Genomic DNA, 20,820 nt, shown 5'->3' with positions numbered 1-20,820 from the left:
TTTTCAAGTTTTATATCAAGACGGTTGAAGGACCCAGGGGTACTTTAAGTTATATCTCCCATGTGAAAATCACAAGTTGATTTTTGGTCTTCAAATCAGTGAAGCTTCTTTTGTCTAGAAGTAAGGAACAATTTGGCAACTTTGGAAATGTCTGCATATTTTCCTCCATACACGCTGACTTTGTGAAAAAAGACAGGAGGAGCCGGGGTTGCAGGTTTCTGGAGCACCGAAAGCTAAAAGTATAAACAGTGACTAACATGTTAGTCATAATAAGCAGCTGTTCCTTAACAGGACAAGAAATAACAGGTTTAAAATTCCACAGGAACATCAGTATAGACAAAATAAAGAACTTTTTATCAGCCAAGAGGGACTCTAAATTGGGTGACCCTAGAAGAGCATGTGATGTAAAGATTTGGGGGTGATTATACAGTTATCCTTGAAGTAATTTTAATTAGCTTTTCATTAAGCTTTCCTTAATAAAAGTTAGGCAGACAAAATGATTTTCCAAGGTCTTTCATTTCTGGCAGGTTTGAGACTTTGCTTATTTTCCATGTGTCCCCTAGAGGGCAGCGGTGGCCCAAAACACAGGAAAGGATTTTCTCTCTCACCCTCTGGTGATAACCTCCACTCCAGTCTCTTAATCATCTTTCACTGATCTACCTGCTGTATGCAAGCTGACAGTGGCATGTTTATTTCCGAGTACCTAACGAGTAAAATCATTAAATACTACAAAAGGACACTGCGTGAAGCATACTTTTACGGAGACTGAAAGTACATTATATGAAGATTGTATTTTATGTTTGTGCGTATTAGTTCACACATACATACACACACACACACCCTAGTTGGTCCTTTTTATGCATTTTTCATGCATTTTTGGAGTAGAGACGGGCATGAGACAGTTGGAGGAAAAATAAAATGGGCCAAGGCAAAGAAATCAAAGTTTTTTCTTTCGGTTAGTTTGAAACAATCCAGAGTTATTACTGAATGCCTATTCATCCATCCATTCATTCATTCAGGAGTCACCTATTAGGTGCTACATTTGGCAATGTGTGGAACAAAGAAACTCCTACAGGGAGCTTATAATTAAGAAAGTGATGCTCAATCACATTATCCAGAGAAGGACGACACAGGAGTATACCCAGCTAGCAGCAATGTGCCGTAAGAATCGGCTTCTCTGACACATTGTATGGATTTCTTTTGAAGGCCCATGCAGTAGACAACCTTGTCTGGTCCAACAGAGCCCATAACTTTCTATTTAAAAGGTGATGACCAACCACAGGAAGCTACCTAAATGGGAAAGGAGAGCCTGAGTGTGCGTTTTTCTAATGCTGAGGTTTTCTTTTTTAGTTAATGCTGCTTGTTTAAATATTTTATTCTGCTCATAGACATTTTTATGCAAAGGGTGCAGCTTTCAAAAGAGCCTTTTTGCAAGGTTGCCCTAAAAGCCTTTTATCATGCTTGTAAATTTACCTTCTGGAAGATAAAAATCTTTTTTTTAATTGTATTCGGATTATTTGCTAATTAAACCTCTTTATTCACTTTCATTTTATAAAATTGGGAGCAAGATGCAAAACCTCAAGTGTGTGAAGAAAAAGATTAACAATGCCAGATTAATAATTCAGTAAATATTTGCTAAGCCATTTGGGTCTTTTTGTATGGAGCAGTGGGTAACAAAAACGGTCTACCTGTATGCCAGTGAGTGGCTGAGGACATTCCTGCCATAACTTTGGGTCAAGCCAAACAGTGTGGTTTATGTGGTTGCTTGTTTACGCAGGCTGCTTTGGCTAGAAACTACATGTATTTGCAATACTTCCTGGGGGACTTCTACCATCACATTTGTATCCATGGTCTGCACCACAATCAAAGACCTTGAGACATTAGAAAATAGACTTCCAGTCCTAACGATATGGCTGATGGGCCAACTAGCCATTTATGAGGGTCCAATCCTAGATTAGGAATGATGTATTTGTTTAAATACACAGAAACTGGTGGGCAGTTTAAGTGACCCTGCCCTGCAGAGGTCAAGGAACAGAACCATAGCATTGTCAGTGTACAGGTTACGTTCAGGATGCCAGGACCAACCCAGGAAGGAGACAAAATTGTTACAAGTGGACCAGAAACCATAGTGTTTTTAAAATTATTTCTATTTGGCCATAATGGACCAAGCCAACTGTTATTTCCAGGGCTACAGAGGATAATATTAAATCTGTATCAAAGGACAAATAAGCATCTAAGTACTTGTCAAGTGGAAAGCTTCCTTAGAACAAAACAGAAAATTAGGATTGCAAAAGACCTAGACATTTACACTAGACATTTTATGAGGGGAAAAAATACACTATATAATTTGCTTCTTCCTGAGAATGTGGAAATTTCCCCTGAAGGGTAAAAAACAATGTTTGTAGGAAGAGTACGTTTAAAAGCCAGTTTGGCCTCCTGACTTTATTTTGCATTTGTGGATTGAGACAAGCCTATGAAATTATGAAAAGGCTGCTGCTAAATGTTAATCATTCTTCTATCCCCTACCACTTCTGTGTTCTTATATTTAAAAGGAAAATATAACCATTGCGCATATTTTGATACATTATCTGTTGTAGAAAAGTGCCTCTCTTTCTGTTGAGAAGGGTTATTTTGAAGGTCAGAGATAGACAGGTGATTTTAATTTCAGTTCCAACAAGAACTGCAGAGATCACTAACTGCATACAATTCATCAGCAGATGTTTTCAACCACGTGGCTCATTTTGAAAGTTTCTACTCAGGACAGTCCTAGCATTGGGTCTCAGGTAGAGAAAAAATGGCCACCTCCTTTAAAAATATAAACAACCATTACATTTAATAGCACTGTAACAGCATATAGAATAACCTGTCTGACTTAGAATTTATAGCTTTATTAAAAGCACTTCTGGGGGTTATGAACTGGGAGATTGGGCTTGACATATATACACCACTGATACATATAAAATAGATAACTAATAAGACTCCTATATAGCTCAGGGAACTCGACTCCGTGCTCTGTGGTGACCTAAATGGGAAGGAAATCCCCATAAAAAGAGGGGGTGTATGTATACATACAGCTGATTTACTTTGCTGTACAGTAAAAAAACATAATATTATAAAGCAACTATATTCCAATAAAAATTTATTTAAAAATACAGACTCCACCATCTGGCTCTCACCACTGTGGCCATGATGAAGACCGCATCTTCCCAAGGCGGTAATAATAATTTCAAAGGTATTAGAGATGGAGAGTTGAGGGTAGCTAAGCTTCCAGCACTTCCCAGGAGGCCACAGAACATGCAGTCCCACTGTAGCCACTGCAAGTTCTTCATGACTTGGGCTGCGATTGCCCATAAATAAGAAAGTGTCTGATGGATGGTGGGGACATGGTCCAAAATACTAACATCATTTAAAGCTCTCTCATGAATATTTCCAGTTTGAATATTTGGTCTAACTAAATAGTTCAAACTCAGAGATTCTATGAATTCTATGAAAGATTCTATGAATATGACTTTCGGAAAAAAGCAGTCCTTTATTTGATACAGTATGTAATGTTACAAATGCAGATCATTAAATTTCCTGTTCTGTAAGCAGGGTACTTTGTTCCTCTGAACAGCTTATTTACAACCGGTGAAAGTCACATGCCTGACTGTAGACATCAGACTCTGTTTGGATTACTTAGATAAACATACTATTTGATTAAATTCAGCACCATAATCAATAGGGGGTTCTGGTATCTCATTAATTACATTCTATGGAAACTGTATGGATGCATCATTTAATTAGATTTCTCACTTAGTACTTATCGGAGTATAGGCAATGTCATCATAGTTTTTTTACACATGGTAATGAAATCACTGGTACATTACTAAGATTAAATCATGAAAGAGTATCTACCCTTCTGTTCTCCTTTCTGCTAAAATTACCCAACCTTTTTACAGTACCCTACCTGTGATGGGTGGGGCATGCAGAATTTCAAAGCTTTCCACAACATTTACCAATCTCCATGTGAGAAAAAAATTAGTATTTCCAGTCTGTTAATCATTATGGCATTTTAGAACCTAATAGCTAATTCTTAGAACATTAACAACATCTATCTTTATTTTGTGTTCAATATGTACAGTGAATGTATTCAGTGTTCCACTTACATGATCTTATTTAATATTCAGAGAAACACATTGAGGTTTCTGTCCATTATACAGATGGAGAAAGTGAGGCACAGGTCACACAGACGGTAAGGATGGAGCTAGGACTGAAATCCAGATCTGACTCATACTGAGACCAATCAAGTCTAATCCACTTATTTCACAGATGCAGAAACCACAAGCCCAGAGGGGTAATCTGTCTTTCCAAAGGGCACACAGCTGGATAGTGGCAGACAAAACTAGGATTCAGGTTTCTACCTGTTACCTTGATTGCCAGGAGCCATCAATATAGGCCTGAGCTACTCAGCTTTTGATTTTGTTTCATTCCTGTTGTAGCACAGGGCAGCCAGGTTCAGACATGTAAGCAATATCCATTAGCACTGCTGCCTATGATGTGTATGTAGAGCAATCACATTTTTAATGGACTCTGTCTGAGTCCTTCCTAGTCTACATAGCTGTTAAAGAGGTCTGGAGTTAATTTATTGCTCACTTAGAGTCAGCATTTGGCACAGTTCCTCCAATGGTAGAGCTGGATGTCTGTGGATTTTGATTTATCCTGGCAACTTTCTCCTGGAAACCCCTGGAACCTTTTCCTAGAGAATGTCATACCGTAGCGCCCTGTTCCAGGACTGGGAACCCCGACTGCTTCACAAAGAGCCTTCAACTCTGAACAGCACAGATCTGGCCAGGTCTTTTCCTTGCTTTAAATACTCAGATGAAATTTTGATCACGAAAGTGTGTTAAATTGTATCATTTGTCTTATCTGCATCTATTAGATATGGTTTGCTATTCTACTAATGTAGGTTACATTATTGAGTTTTTAAATAGTAAACCAACCTTGCATTCCTGATCATTTGGTCTTGATGTATCATCCTTTGTTAAGTTGCTGGATTTGCTAATACTTTGTTCAGGATATATGGGTTTATGCTCATGACATCCTTGTCACATTTTGTCAAATTATGCTGGCCCGACCTTGGTCCAAGTGGTGGTCACATAGGCATTTACATACATTAAAATTCATTGAACTTAGGATGTTAAGACTTCTTGCTGTGTGCAAATTATACTTCATTTAAGTACAATTTTTAAAAATTGTTGAGATGGCTTTACCTTGTCCTCAAGCCATGCTGATGAGAATTGTCTTCAAGGCTTCTGACTGCTTGGACAGGCAGGTAACCTTTGTTACTCCACCTTGCACCATGGCCGCATAAGACTGCGCTTAGTTACTCTAAACTATCATATTCCTTAACACTGTCAGAACTTTGCTAACATTCTTTCCTAAGCACAGAAGGACTCCTCCAGACTGCTTTTTCTCTACCTGGGAGAATTCCTTTCATCTTTCAATGCTTAACACAAATGCCATTCCTTGTAGGACACTTGCTGGAAAATTCTGACCCCTCCACAGCCACTGAAAGATGAGTTAATCCCTTCTCTGTGCTGCTATTGTGCTAGGCACACAAAGTTCTAACACACGAAACCAATCCTGTGTGTGAGTGTTTGTCTCTTCCATTAGGCTAAGTGCTTTTCTGAGTCTCTTTCTCATCTTTGGGTACCTAGGGCCTAACAGTCAACAGGAATACTTGGCAAAAGCTGAAGGAATGAATGCTTCCTTCAATACAAAGTTGGGGGAAGGGAAAGAATAGTACATGGTAAAGTTGTTACCATTTTACAAAACCAACAATCAAATGAATGTATATCCCCTCCAAAACAATTTTGGGAGAAATGGAAAAGATCTGGTATAATTATGTCAATATATTGTTACATTGGAGAAGGAAATGGCAACCCACTCCAGTATTCTTGCCTGGAGAATCCCATGGACGGAGGAGCCTGGTGGGCTACAGTCCATGGGGTTACAAAGAGTCAGACACGGCTGAGCGACTTTTTTTTTTATTATTATTGTTACATTAAAAGTTAATTCAATGGAATTTCCCTGGTAGTCAGTATATAAGACTCCCTTCTTCCACTGAAGAGGGCCCAGGGTTCAGTTCATGGCAGGGATCCCTGGTTGGGAAGCTAAGATCTCAGATGCCATGCAGCATGGTCCCCCATAAAATTTAACTCAAAACTTGGAGGCTTAAAACAACTATCTCACTTATTTGCTCCTAGTGCTGCAGCTTAGGCAGGACTCTGTGGAGACCCCTGCATGTCTGGGGGGTTGTTCAGCTGGTGATGGAGAATCTACTTCCAAGACGGCTTCATTCACCTGGTTGGCAATATGCTGCTGGCTATCAGCTGAGAGCTTAGCTGAGGCTGTCTTCTAGGGCCCAGATATTTATCCATGGGAACTCTCCACATGGCTAGGTTAGGCTTCTTTTAAGAATGGCAGTCCCAGTATAGTCCAACTTCGTACTTTGTAAGTCCTTTCCTTCTAAGTACACAAGCAGAAGCTGCCAAGGTTTTTTTAAGACTTGGGCCTAGAACTGGTAAAGCTTCTCTTCAACCACATTCTATTGGCTAATACAGGTCACAAGGCCAGCCTCTTCCAAGAGGGACCTCCCCTGGCAGAAATAGAGAAGTGTGGTTCATTGGGGACCACCAAATTAACATGCTACCACAGTGAAGATGTTACCACATTAATTTAAAAAATGAAGTCACTTTTATTATAAATTCCTACTCTTCCCTGTTGATGGTTGATCTTGAGTTTTTTGGTTTGTTTTTTTTTTTTTCAATTTAGAAGTTTATATCTACACAACCTTTTAATACAGTTATGCTTACTCATCAAATAAAATAAATTTAGCTCCTCTGACCTATGCAATATCAAGTTCCCAAACCCTTTTAAAGCTAAAACCTGTTGGGTTTCTTTTGCAATAGACTAGCTCAAAAACTTTGATTTCTGAAGGAAATCAGTGTTTAACAATTGTATACTGGACAAATCTTCAGAAAATTTACAGTCATATCAGTGTTCTTTCTAACACACAGTGCTTAAAACTCAAATGTTTGTGGCTTCAATTTTATGCTTATAAAAATGGTATCAAGTTCCCTGTGATTTCTTAATTTAGAGGTGCTTGACTTTCCCACCTCCCTAAATTTGGCATTAGCCTTCTTGTGCTTTTAACCACATGTTCTGAGGACCCAATTACTGACTTTTTAATCTGATTAATGGTGGGGTCTATGTCTGTCCTGGCAGAGAAAATACACTCACAAGTGATGTCTGCTTACAGGAAGTCCTTCCCCTTTGCAGCAGTATTATATAGTGGTTATGAATTTGGATTTGAATTTAGACTTAGAATTGTAATCCTTGAACTCCCCTTTCTAAGGATATGATCTTCCACAAATGACTTAACTCTCTATCCCTCAGCTTTCCCATTTGTATGATGGAGAGGACAACAGTACCTCACAGGGTTGCCATGAAGATGACATGATGTGATAAAGCTTCTAAAGCACTGAGCAGAGTGTGTCAGGCATGGAGTTATTTTGTTAAATTGTTGTTATTATTATTACCAGTGGAAAAATTGTTAAGAATCCTCTTTCAGGTTTCCAGAAATAGATTACAAAGTGTGTGATTATTCTAAAATCTTGGGTTCCCTCCCCACACCACGTTACATATTCTGTGGACCTGCCTTTTTAGTATTCTCACTATCAATTAGCCTTTAATTCAGGTTAGTTTTTAGAATGGGAGAAAGAGGGAATGTGAGTTGACTCCGAAGGCTTAGTGGTGCTTACACCACTGCACCTAATTGCTTGGGAACAGTTGTAGTCACTCCGAAGAGGATTATCAGCCTATTAACAGATGAGGTCCAACTGAAAATTTGTGGACTCCCATGATAGTTATTTCAATGTGTTAATTGATCAAAATTAATGGCTAAAAATGGCTATGAATTTAATAAATGTTTAAACAAAAACAGTTTAACTCATCAACTATGATAGTACATATTAATTTTCAAAATAGTCACATTCCTTTGCAAACAACCAACAAGCTTACTGTATACATGGGTTTCTGTTTTCTTTGCAGTCAAACACTGGACCCTTTTGAGTATCTGTCACTAACAAGTTATAGATGACAAATTTAGATGAAGAGAATGCTTACTAATACTGGGTCAGCTGCCACCAAGCTACATTAACTAATTACAGTGTTTTGTAATCAGCATTGCTGGTATATACCAAACTGGCATTTTAAATGAATGCATTTGTGCTGTGTAATGATAGTTGGCAATTATCTGTGGTTTGGAGTAACCCAGGACAGTTACTCCTTGAATAATTTACCACAATGACCCACATGTCCACCCAATCAGGAAGAAGCCTCCGAGCTGTTTGCAATGACTGACCCATGCAGTACACTGTTGTGGTTTTATTAACTGTGATGTTCACAAGTATGTTCAAGAACACTGTGGACTGTTGATAGTATTCTAGGACCACAAAGAAGAGATCCTGGTTAAATAAGCACAGGCAGCTCAACAGAGAGTATTTCCCTCTGAGAAAGGCACAACTAACTTTCACCTATAAATGCCCTGGGAAGTCTTGCAATAAGAAAAATAACTTCTCTTAAGAAGAAGATAAAATATAAAGTATTTCTCCAACTTACTTTAACATTTATAAAGAAAGGACTATTTCCCTTTTTAACAGAGTTTCATTCAGGGTTGGTCCCACAGAATAAACTTTGGAAAATGCTACTTGACATTTTTATCTCCTCCTGTTTATCTGTAAATTCACAACTGGATAATTCAAAAAATGCTTCTGTCAGTTTTCCTTCAGTTTAATTTTGCTCCCCTCTCCTCACCCTTTCTGATCCACTAAATTGCCAGATTTAGCAAATGAAAATACAGGATACCCAGTTACATGTGAATTTCAGACAATAAATACTTTTAAAATATGCCCTAAATTGCATGGGACAGGTGAATGTAACTGAGTGTCCTATATTTTATCTAGCAAGCCTGACCCCCAAGCCAAATGAGAGCCATTAGTAACTAATGAAACTGTCAGTTTAATTTAGTGATAAGTAAATGGAAAGAATTCATTCAATGTTTGTTGAGTATGTTTTTTTTTAATCTTTCATAGTAAAAGAAGTGTAAAGTGCTTTTTGAGGTCACTAGGTCTTTGGTGTTTTTGTAATAATTTCAACATGCAAAGTGTATTCACTCTGGACTGCCATGAACTTTGGTACTCCAGGCTGAGGCTTTCAATTCAGAGATAAGGAAACTGGGCCCTGGGAGAAGTGACTTGACTTGCCCAAGGAAATTCTCCCATAAGGAGTTGTTAACAGCCAGTCTTGAGTCCTCATTACCTAACTCTCAAGCCAGGGGTCTGAACTCCCAACCAGGTTGTCTTCTCTGTTGAACACTCTAGTTGATAGGACCGGAAAATACCAATTAAAAAAAAAACAAAAATGGTGATGAACAGGTTAATAAGTGTTCTAAATAACAGAGTTAGCTAAGTTTACCATTTTAACTGATAAAATCAAAATAAAACTGAATACATCAAAATACATTTAAAGCTTAAATTATACTGAACATAAATTTTTATCATTCAGAAGGCACTCGAGTATCTCTCAATATCTCAGCCCTCCACTTTTTGTATAATATGCAAGAGTCCAAATATAAATAAAATTTTCAGGCATCTTTCAGGTGCCTAAGTGTTTCTATTTGTAAACTATTGTTCAGGGTATATATGCTTTTTTTCCCATCCATTTGCCACCTAAAATTTATTACTAGGGAGAAACATCAAACCTAGCAATAATCAAACAATACAAAACTCATGCTAATAAGAGCAACAGTTGTGATGAGTTCATTTCCATAGAAAGCAGAAGAACTATTTACATGCACAGATGGTATATCATCTTTACTATTAAAAAGAAGTATTACTTGGACTGAGGTATTAAAACATGATGCACCATGCCCAGCACATAGCAGTTGCTACCTAAATATTAACTAGTATAATTACAGATTAAAAAGTCAGGTGGTCATCCCTAGAGAGTGTCATACTGAGTGCGCTAAGTCAGACAGAAAAGGAGAAATATCATATGACATCCCTTATATGTGGAATCTAAAAAGAAATGATACAAATAAACTTATAAAACAGAAAGAGACTCACAGACTTAGAAAACGAAGTTAACGGTTGCCGGGGGAAGGGACAGTTAGGGACTTTGGGAGGGCCATGTACACACTGCTATATTTACAATGGATAACAAACAAAGACCTACTGTATAGCAGATGGAACTCTGCTCAATGTTATGTGCCAGCCTGAATGGGAAGGGAGTTTGGGGAGAATGGATACATATACATGTATGGCTGAGTCCCTTGGCTGTTCACCAGAAACTGGCACAACATTGTTAATTGGCTATGCCCCAATACAAAATGCTTTTGGTGTTTAAAAAAAAAAGAAAAAGAAAAAATGTGGTCATGGGGTCAACTAGAATTTATCATACGAAGGGAAGTAAGTCAGGAAAAAAAAAGACAAGTACCATATGATATCACTTATATGTGGAATCTAAAATATGACACAAATGAATCTGTCTATTAAACAGAAATAGATTCAGGGACATACAGAACAGACTAAGGGCTGCCAAGGGGGAGAGAGGTGGGAGAGCGATGGAATAGGAGGCTGGGGTTAGCAGATGTAGACTATTACATAAAGAATGAATAACAACAAGGTCCTACTGAATAGCACAGGGAACTATATTCAATATTGTATGATAAACCATAATGGAAAAGAGTATGAAAAATATTGTAAAGTACATGTGTGTATAATTGCCTTACTTTGCTATACAGCAATAACTGACATCATAATTCAACTATGTTCCATTAAAAATAAATTTAAGGAAATAATTATCAATGTCTCAGAAAACAAGCCAGGTGGTGATCACAGTACTTATTACTATTATTCATCCACACTGCTGCTGCTGCCAAGTCACTTCAGTCATACCTTATTTATTATACTTTACTCTTTACAAAACAGTTGTATGGTCTCAAAGTGCCCTTTTGTGAATGATCAGTGTAACGTGGGCAGTGGTTACTGTGGAATAAATAAAGCCATAAAGGATAATTTTCCCTTAAAATGGAGGTTTAGTCTTAAGTCACATACATGCGTTGTAGATAGGACTAACTAGAATAAACTATAACTAAGGAAGCTTGTGAAAGTTTTATCATTTACCTTTATTATAAACCACTTACTATGGGCTTTCTCACCCACAGCGCTATTCAAGGACTGTGGGAACAGAGACACGACACTTTCACCAAAACTCCAGGCTCCTGTAAAGTTGATCTGGTGAAAGGAAGTGAGATTTTTGTCTCTGACCCCAGGAGTTATCAGCTCATGTTTACAAGCTAAGGGACTGGTCTCCTTCAATGTTGATCCTGAACATCTTTAACTGCTTATATCACTCACATGTGATGCAGTTAACTACTTGTTCATAAAGGTGAGTGTACCAAGTAGAAAATCATAGGTCCCGTTAAATATTACAGTGAATATAAATATTGACCGAGCTAAGGAGAGACTGCAGTTGTGTGCATGGAGACACGTTCTTGACTTCAGAGGAAGGTGCTTTTAGATAAGGAACCATTATGAAAGTAGAGTAATGACAAGAAGAAAAAGCCTCACAATTCAGCTTTATTTCTGGGGACTGACTGGTAGGTCTCCTTCCAGGTCATTGGTGTTTCTAAAACAAAAAACTATATTCCTTTTAAAGTAGAATAAATACATAATTTACACAGAGAAGGAAATAGCAACCCACTCCAGCATTCTTGCCTGGAGAATCCCATGGACAAGAGGAGCCTGGCAGGCTATAGCCCATGGGGTTGCAAGAGTTGGACACAACTCAGCAACTAAACCACCACCACCCGCCCCCCCCATAATTTAAGTGTACTTATACACTAAATTTCAAAGTATTTACTTTCATGTGGTCAGAAGGTCAGGGTTAGCATTCTGGGTTAGAATTCAGGTTCCTCATCCGCTAACAGAGAGCAAGTCACCCTCTAATAAACTTCACTTGTTTCCCTCATAGCTTAGTTGGTAAAGAATCTGCCTGCAATGCAGGAGACCCTGGTTTGATTCCTGGGTTGGGAAGATCCACTGGAGAAGGGAAGGGCTACCCACTCCACTATTCTGGCCTGGAGAATTCCATGGGCTATATAGTCCTTGGGTCACAAAGAGTCGGACACGACTGAGCGACTTTCACCTTCACTTTCCCCCACCTCTCATATTTGAGATAATAATTCTCAAGATGTCATGAAGATTAAATGACATGTATATTAGAGATGCTCAGTAAGGAGAAAAATGTGACAGGAACATAGGCAGAATTCTGAAATGGGTTTTGTGTGTGCATGTGTAGTCCATTTATTTTCCTAGTTTATGTACGTAGTTTAGCACACTTCTATAGGAGGATGGGGTGGGGAGGAAATGCAGCAATTACAAGTCACTGGCAAAGCAAAAAAACTCAAATCTCAAAAACTTTCTGCCTTATGGAGAGAAGTTGGTGGAGGCTATTTTGTATAATACTTACAGTCAGCCTTGGGGGCTAAGTTATGGGAATGATACAGTTCCTATATGACTGATCTTTGTACTCCCAAATGCAAGGATGCCCTGTGCTGCAAAGGATTTTTAAATGGCTTCAGGATGAGTCATTTTACACTTACCAGTGTGTAGAGTTTCACATTTTACAAGACATTTTCCACAGATGTTATTTCATTTAGTCTCAACAACTCTTTAGAAAGTTATTATTCTCATCCTCATTTTACACATGGAAATTTGAAATGCAATAGGGAACTAGCACAGAATTATAGGACTAGTTAGTGGGATGGCAAAAATACAATTCCATTTTCCTACTCTTTCCCTGCTCTGTGCTCCCCTTAATGCGTTTTGGTTTGAGGTCTTTGTTTTTCTTTTTTATTTATTTTTTTACTAGTGTCATGAAGAGAAACAGTTTTGTATTTTCGGCATGACACAGTTGGTCAGGCAAGATAGCCTTAAAAATGCCACGACACATAAATCTTGTCATTTACTTGTAATTAGGTAAAATTGAAGCCTGATATTAACACCTTTTGTAATATGAGGAACATAGCTTATTTTGAACAAATGTCCATTTCACATGCAGATTTTTCCCCAATACAGAATTCCATTTTTTTAAATCAAAAATAATGTTCATTAGACTGTTTTTCTTCTTTCTAGAGGTGTGATACACATGTTTCACAATTAGCAGCTCTGTACTAAACAAAGCCAGACAGAGGCCCATTAAAGCTGTCTGCTGCCTCCTCTCACAGACGCTGAGCTAGACCAGTGAACAGTCACCTTGGTAAGAGAGACTGTGACAAGAAGATGAATGTAGCAACAATTGCGGAGCTCCCAAAAATCACGTTTTCAACAAACCTGACCCACCAACAGAAAACCTAATGAAGGAATCCCCACAGAAAGGATTTTATGCAAACCTGCACAAATACATTTAACATGCTCTAGGCAAAGAATACCTCTTTGTCTATTTCCAACACATGGCCTATATCTACTGTTGCCCAGTCACAAAAGGAACTCTAATGCAAAAAAATTTCCACCTTCAGAGAACTGACAACTAAAAGCACACTCTATGTAAGGCTTCTATCTTTAAATGGGTAACAAAGGAAATGCCAAGACTGGGTCCACTAGAAACCGCATCAAGGTCAACAGCGATAACCAGACTACAAACTCAAGACTGGGAGTTAATTTACACTTGTAGCTTTCAGGTAAAGAACATTTCCTGTAGTTGATTCCCACAGCCAAGACCAACTTGGATTTCTCTAGAAAATAGGAACTTCAAAGACCATAAAAGCAGGTATGATTCACAGCTGAGATCAATTCCCAGTTAGTCAAAACTCCATACAGCTGGGCTCCTGAGGCTAAAGGGTTTTCTCAATACCCAACTAAAAGTGATTCGGGCGAAGCCTGCCTGGGGTACTGGGTAAAGGGGTTCGTGATGCAAGGTTATTCCGTGTGGATATCAAAGACAACAGAAATGAGGAGAGGGCCCGGTACAGAATGCTGAACAGCGTCAGGCCCCAGAGGAGTCTGACATCTGGGAGAAGCACCTACTCCGGCGGAAGTACTAGAGATCCAGAATACAAGTTTCAGGAGAAACAAAGGGTCTTCGGAGGGTCAGGTCATTTAGTTTCCCATTAATGAAGAGCCCCGAACAGGGTCTGTCTTAACCTTTCTGCCACCATTCGCTGGAAATGCACACACCCTCCTGCTTGCTCCGTCAAGACTGACCCCACTGCCTGGAGGGGGGAGCCATAGCCGTGGTCGTTCCGGAAAGCCAGCGTGCAAGACAATTTGGATAAAGTCGTCCTTAAGCCAATGCTTAAATCCAATGCCCACGGGCCGTACTTAGTTCTCTAGTCTAAAAGCATTTCTTCAAAAGCCAGGATACCCACCTTCACTACATCTCCAGCCACCTGATCTGTAAAGTACCGCAAAGTTGTTGGCTGTTCCCCTGTTAACTCCGGGAATCCGCTCTGGCAACTGTTTTTCATTATCTTTCTACCAAACTCCTTAAAACAGGTGCATGTCTTCAAACACTGGTAGTGCTTGTCCATGAAATTTCTGCCTAACACCTGGAACTTGCCATCCAGGATGACATCCTTTAAACAGCCAAGTACAACACCCTATTCTGCATCCAAGGAGGAGGAGATGGGTGGTCCGCACAAACCAAGCCTGACTCAAGCTTGTCGCAGCCTTAGCTGCATCCTTGGATCGGATCGCCGGAAGTGGCGTCTGCGCCTGCACCGAGGCGGGGCCTCGACTAGTTCGGCGGTGGCCACGTGCCTGCCAGGTTCTGCAGGTCGGTTACCGACAGATGAGGAGCAGGTTTATTAAATAATAGGGAAAGACCCTCACTAAAGGAGTTTTATGTAAGTATTTCAGAATACTTAATATAAATATCTGAGAAGATTCTCTAAAACGAATGGCAGTAGAAATGTTGGATGCTAGTGACTGGATTGAAAATGGTGTTATCTTGAAGGAATATTTATTTTGCAGTTTGAAAGTTCTGTGATCCCAGAATATACTTTTGGGGAAAAAAAAAAAACCCCAATTCTCAAAACTCAGTAGTTTAAAAAATCCAGTTATAAAGTTAGCCAAAGAGATGAACAGATATTTCCGCAAAAGAGATATAATGGCACATGAGAGGAGATTCAGTATCATTCAGCTAGGTTCAGTCGCTCAGTCCTGACAGACTCTTTGCGACCCCATGGACTGCAGCACGCCAGCTTCCCTGTCCATCACCAACTCCTGGAGCTTGCTCAAACTCATGTCCATCGAGTCGGTGATGCCACCCAGCCATCACATCCTCTGCCGTCCCTTTCTCCTCCTGCCTTCAATCTTTCCCAGCATCAGGGTCTTTTTCAATGAATCAGTTCTTCAGTATCATTAGTCATTAGGGAAATCCAGATTAAAACCACCATAAATTGTCCCTAAAAAGCGATTGAACAAATGAAAATTTTAATAGTAATAATACCAAATACTGGTGAGAACATGGAGGAACTAGATTTCTCATACGTTACTAGCGAGAACATAAAATGGTACAGGCACTCTGGAACACATTTTGATAGTTTTTTTAACATATGACCCAGCAATGGCATTCTTGGGCATTCATCCCAAAGAAATAAAAACTTAAGTTCACCCAAATACCTACAATACCATGTTTATAGAAGTGTTATTCTTACTGGCAAAACAAGCTGCTCAAAAAGTCCTTCAATAGGAAAACAGATGAACAAATTCTGGTATATCTATCCAATAGAAATTTACTCAGCATTAAAATGAACTACTGATGTATGCAACACCCCAGATGAACCTCAAGAGCATTCTGCCTAGTAAAAAAAAAAACTTTATTCAATCTCAAAAAATTATCTACTGTATGCTCTCATTAATACAAGCCTCAAAATGACAAAGAGAACAGATTAGTGGTTGGTGGGAGGATGCAAATACCAAGACTTAGCATGATGCTGTTCTATGATATGAAACATCTCTGTATCTTGACTGTGAGAAATTTTTTAATCCTGTGACTTTGGTAAATAATTACCATAAAAGGTAGTCAAAAGTTTTTATACGACTTTTGTGTGGTACAAACCTGAATGTTTAAATACATAGTGTTAAATACATAGTTTAATTATACTTAAGTACCAATTTTTACTGGAAAAGGTAAGTTTTCATTCCAATCCCAAAGAAAGGCAATGCCAAAGAATGCTCAAACTACCACACAATTGCACTCATCTCCCATGCTAGTAAAGTAATGCTCCAAATTCTCCAAGCCAGGCTCCAGAAATACATGAACCGTGAACTTCCAGATGTTCAAGCTGGATTTAGAAAAGGCAGAGGAACCAGAGATCAAATTGCCAACATCCGTTGGATTATCGAAAAAGCAAGAGTTCCAGAAAAACATCTATTTCTGCTTTATTGACTATGCCAATCTTTTGACTGTGTGGATCACAGTTGAAACTGAAACCCCAATACTTTGGCCACCTGATGCAAAGAACTGATTCATTTGAAAGACCCTGGTGCTGGGAAAGATTGAAGGCAGGAGAAGGGGACGACAAGGATGAGATGGTTGGATGGCATCACTGACTCAATGGACATGAGTTTGAGTAAATTCTGGGAGCTGTTCTGTGATGTTCTGTTCTGTCTGTGATGGACAGGGAAGCCTGGCATGCTGCAGTGCATGGGGTCGCAAAGAGTTGGACACGACTGAGCGACTGAACTGACTGACCTGATGCTTAAACATGCCGTTTAACTTTTTAATAATTCATAACTGAGGAAATGAAAGAAACTAAGAAAAAGCAGGATGTCAAAAGGCCAGTTAGTGATATAATAATGCCTCAGCATAAGCTGACCGAGGTGCAAATGCAACTGTCAAAATCTCAGAAAACTTCTTACTTCTATGTGCCTCAGTTTCATCATCTTTAAAATGGTTATGTTAATCATGGCATCTACCTCATCAACTGGTGTGAGGCTTCATTGAGAAAATGTGTTTGAAACCTCCTGGCCTAGCCCATTGCCTGCCATATGTAAAGGCCATAATGTGTGTTGATTCCTATTTCTTTTGAGTTTCTATACTATTTCTCATCTCCCATTGCAGTCTGATGAGAAATGGCCTGCACTAAAGAGGAGTGATTGCTAGGAGTGAACAGGGTTAATTAAATTTTCCCAAGAAATATGTTACTGGAAAAAAAAAGGTATATTGATTAAACCTTTCAAAATAGAATCACTTTTAAATAGACTAAGCAAAGTCTGTTTTGTGCCAAGTAAATGATCACCCCCTCATGTGTCTGTCTTGAGGTTCTTAGAGTAGACCCCCATATCTGACTTTTCATTGTCCTCTCTTCTGGGTATTAGAGACTAATAATTCTATTTTCAAAGACAGTTCAGTGAGGATGGCTTAAAATAGAAGGTTACCCTTAATACCTTTCCTTGTAAAAACAATGAATGTCACTATATTCTGGGGTCTCTGGGGAATTCAGAGAGCGCCAGGCAAGACTTGGTCTCCAAAGGGAATACAAACTAATAGGGAAGAGTAGGGACATCCAGTGTAGTAAAACTCATCTGGGGATCCTATGGTTTCTTGGAGGAAACTGAGGTAGGAGGAGTATGTTTGCATTTATAATTTTTTGATGTTCTGTTTCTTGAGGGATAACACAAGGAGACAGCCTTTACAGTAAAATATGGGTCCTTCTTTCCCAGCTCTGCAAATCCATAACCTGAGAACTCCTTGAGGACTAAGGACACCTTGTTGTCATCTTTGTATCCCCAGCCCTTAGGACACAGATAGCCTCCTCAATAAAGGTTAATCAAATGAATGAGGGCTTCCCAGGTGACACAATGGTAAAAAATCCGCCTACCAATGCAGGGGACACAGGAAACAGGAAACGCAAGAGATTCAGGTTCAATCCCTGGGTCAGGAAATTCCCCTGGAGTAGGAAATGGCAACCCACTCCAGTATTCTTGCCTGAAAAATTCCAAGGACAGGGGAGCCTGGCTGGCTACAGTCTGTGGGGTAGCAAAGAGTCGGACACGACTGAACACAGCACAGCACGAATGAGCAAACCCTTTAACTTAGCTGAACACATCAATACCTTTATTCCCTAATTGCTTCTTTAGAGGATGGGAATGAGACGGTTTAAAACACACTAATTTTAATAGCTGACTGCAAGTGCTTTGGGGGCCAGCACCTGGTTGGTTGTGTTCACTGTCACCTCCTTAGAGCTTCACAGACTACCTGACATTCTGTAGGAAATAGACATCTTTTATGTGCATGCATGAAAACTGCCCCTGGTCCGTCCTCGGAGCTCACAGCCTGGAACAGTAAGGAGGAGTTCATCAGGGTATCCCAAGAATTCTGACAACCCACAAGCGATCAGAAGTCAATTTCACTTCCTCACTCAGCCATTTGTAGAATGTTGTAAATCTCCTCCTTACTCGGGTCGGGGGGCAGCCGGTGCGTCCTTACGCCCCTTGCAGGGATCCCACGAGCCAAGTCACAGAGGAAGGTAACCCAGAGTCGAGCCGGGCAGCACGTGCAGCGCTCAGGGGAGGAGGAGGCCGGGCTAACGCAGCTCTTAGTCAGCAGCTGGGCTCCGTTTTGAAACAAAAGCCAATGTCCTCCCTTGGAGTCCGCGGCCGGTCAGCTCCTGGGGGGAAGAGAGCCATGCTGCCCAGCCGGTTAGTGGCCCAACTTACTTTTCCAGAGCCTGGGACAAAGGGCCAGCAGTTATATGCGAATGGGTGGGGTGCTGGGGACGGAGGACGTGGTGGGGGACGGGGCGGGGGAGGCTGCAGCTCGCCCTGCCCCTCCTCTCCCGGCCACTAGCGAGCGGGGCTGGGGTCTCCCAGGCTCGGCGCACGTTAGCCCCCGGCATAAGCCTCCGAGCCCGCCCCCACCCCCCAGGGTCTGCGTAAAAACTCAGGCACCTTTGCAACCCGCACCCTAGCGCACAGACACACAGGCCCGGGTTTCATGAATGAAATCCAATCGTGCGGATATAAATAGCCGCGAAGGCTGCTAACGTCACAGAGCAAGCGGCGGTCGCCACCGCGGCGGAGCTGGGTGCCGAGCGCTCTCCGTTCCGCCCGGCCAGCCAGCCCGGGAGCCGGGCGGGGGCGGGAGGAAAGGGGGAGGGCTGGGGGACGGAAAGGGGCGAGCCCCTCTGGCCTGGCACCGGGAAGAGCTGCCGCCGCGGCGCGGAGCGAGCCCAAGAGGCGAGGCAGAGCCATGCTGCCTTTGTGCAAAGTTGGGCGGCGGGCGGCGCGCCGCGCGCAGGGGCCCGGCACACCCGCGACCGCGCGCAGTCGTGGCTGCTGCTGAGTGGCGGGGACCACCCCCCACCCCAGCTCCCCCAGCCCTTGAAGGCGGAGAGAGCTCGCGTCTCGCTCGGCTGCAGGGTAGGTTCTGTGTCGTGAGTGCGCTATGCTGTGAAACTTCGAGCAGCCGCCGCGGAGCCCCCCCCCCCCCGCCCCGCCCCGGCCCCGGCGGGTGGCCTGTGGGGGCCCCGGGCCGCGCCACGCGGCCGGCAGCGTCCCGAGCGAGAGTCGTGGGACCGAGCTGCTCTGGGAGCCGCCCTCGCCTTCTTTGCGAGGCCGGGAACCCTCCCATCAGAGGCCAGCAGAAGACATTTCTAGGAGCGCCTGCACAGCCGCACCCCTAACTTGGAGCTGAGAAAATGCACAACAGGGCACCCTTAGAAGGAGGGCTGCGCCAGGGAGGGGGTGGGGGACGTGCCGCGCCGACCACAAGGCTCTTTTCCTTGGAAGGTGGTGGGGAGCCAGAGGAGCTGCACAGGGGGAGACACTAGCCCCTTTGGCGCTTGCACCCCCAAGAGAGTTGACCGGTCAGCCCACAGTTTGGCGCTCCCCACCCCCAGCCCGGTGTCTATGGAGTCTGTTGTGAGTTGCTGTGACAACAGTAGGAGCTGCCATGAGGGGCTTGCAAAACACCTTAGCTAGTCTCTGCGTGCTCAGGTTTGGGGAGAAAAACGGCGGGGGTGGAAGGGTGGGGTGGGAGGAAGATGTGCAGACAAGGGAATCCAACCCAATCTACAAAAAAAGAAGTGGAAGGAAGGCTCAGCGATGTAAGAATGTATCATTTGATCCTGCTGTTAGTTCTGCCGTTTCTACCCTCAGCAGTATCAAACATCTCAACTGAGGAGCAATGTCAATATTTAGACTTGGACAAGCCAGAAAGTTAGAAGGGAGTGCCAAGCCCAGGGTTTTGACTTGGCTTTGCACGTCAGCACACAAGCTGTGCCTTTCTAGCTGACTGTACACATTTGCTGGGGGGCGGGGGGAATGCATGAAGATTAATATACACACAAAGGCGCTCAGACCTAGGAAGAAGAGAAGAGGCTCTTTGACTTTGAACTTCCCCCCTCCCCCCCTCCAGCCTGTGCTGTTCCCGAAGCTTTGTTGAACCCCAGCCAGATGCTCAGCTAGAGGCTTCACTAGTTTGGGGCTCCCCCAGCACCCACGGGAGCAGCGCCGCGTGCTTACACTGTACAGCATATCCCCTCGAAACTGCAAAAAGTGTGTTACCAGTAGTTTTCATCTCTGTGTAATTGTGTTCTCACTATCAGCAGACATAAATACCAATAGCCTGTGTTTGATTTCAGCAAACAACCAGGCTTTTTGACTAAACGCTGATAAGTTTGTTTTAAAACACTGTTCAGAAATTTGAAGTTATATTTCATTTCTGATAACTTTGTGGATGCCCGAGAGAGTCACTGCTGAAAGAGAAGCA

At 41.7% G+C, this 20,820-nt stretch overlaps 1 protein-coding gene and 1 long non-coding RNA gene across 8 annotated transcripts in view; both read left to right on the top strand.

Annotated features, from left to right (window-relative positions):
- Positions 1 to 15,373, top strand: part of LOC122709550 — a 56,181-nt gene extending 40,808 nt beyond the window's left edge. For all 3 annotated transcript variants that reach the window (XR_006345567.1, XR_006345568.1, XR_006345569.1), the window contains 2 exons: positions 11,267 to 11,490; positions 13,239 to 15,373. This is a non-coding gene — a long non-coding RNA (uncharacterized LOC122709550). The remainder of the gene's footprint in view (positions 1 to 11,266; positions 11,491 to 13,238) is intronic.
- Positions 15,374 to 18,560: 3,187 nt separating this feature from the next.
- The window catches only part of RHOBTB1 (Rho related BTB domain containing 1), a 75,641-nt gene continuing 73,381 nt past the window's right edge, over positions 18,561 to 20,820 (top strand). For 2 of the 5 annotated variants that reach the window (XM_043925174.1, XM_043925172.1), the window contains exon 1: positions 19,113 to 19,469. The gene's annotated coding sequence lies outside the window, so the exon portion shown is untranslated. Of the gene's footprint in view, positions 18,578 to 18,671; positions 18,750 to 19,110; positions 19,470 to 20,820 lie in introns of those variants that run through there. The other 3 variants (XM_043925175.1, XM_043925173.1, XM_043925176.1) reach the window with 3 other exon arrangements.

The sequence above is a fragment of the Cervus elaphus genome, chromosome 15 (assembly GCF_910594005.1).
Source record: "Cervus elaphus chromosome 15, mCerEla1.1, whole genome shotgun sequence".
Classification (NCBI taxonomy): domain Eukaryota; kingdom Metazoa; phylum Chordata; class Mammalia; order Artiodactyla; family Cervidae; genus Cervus; species Cervus elaphus.
Note: the sequence above shows the minus strand (reverse complement) of the source record. Positions and strands in the feature narration are given on the sequence as shown.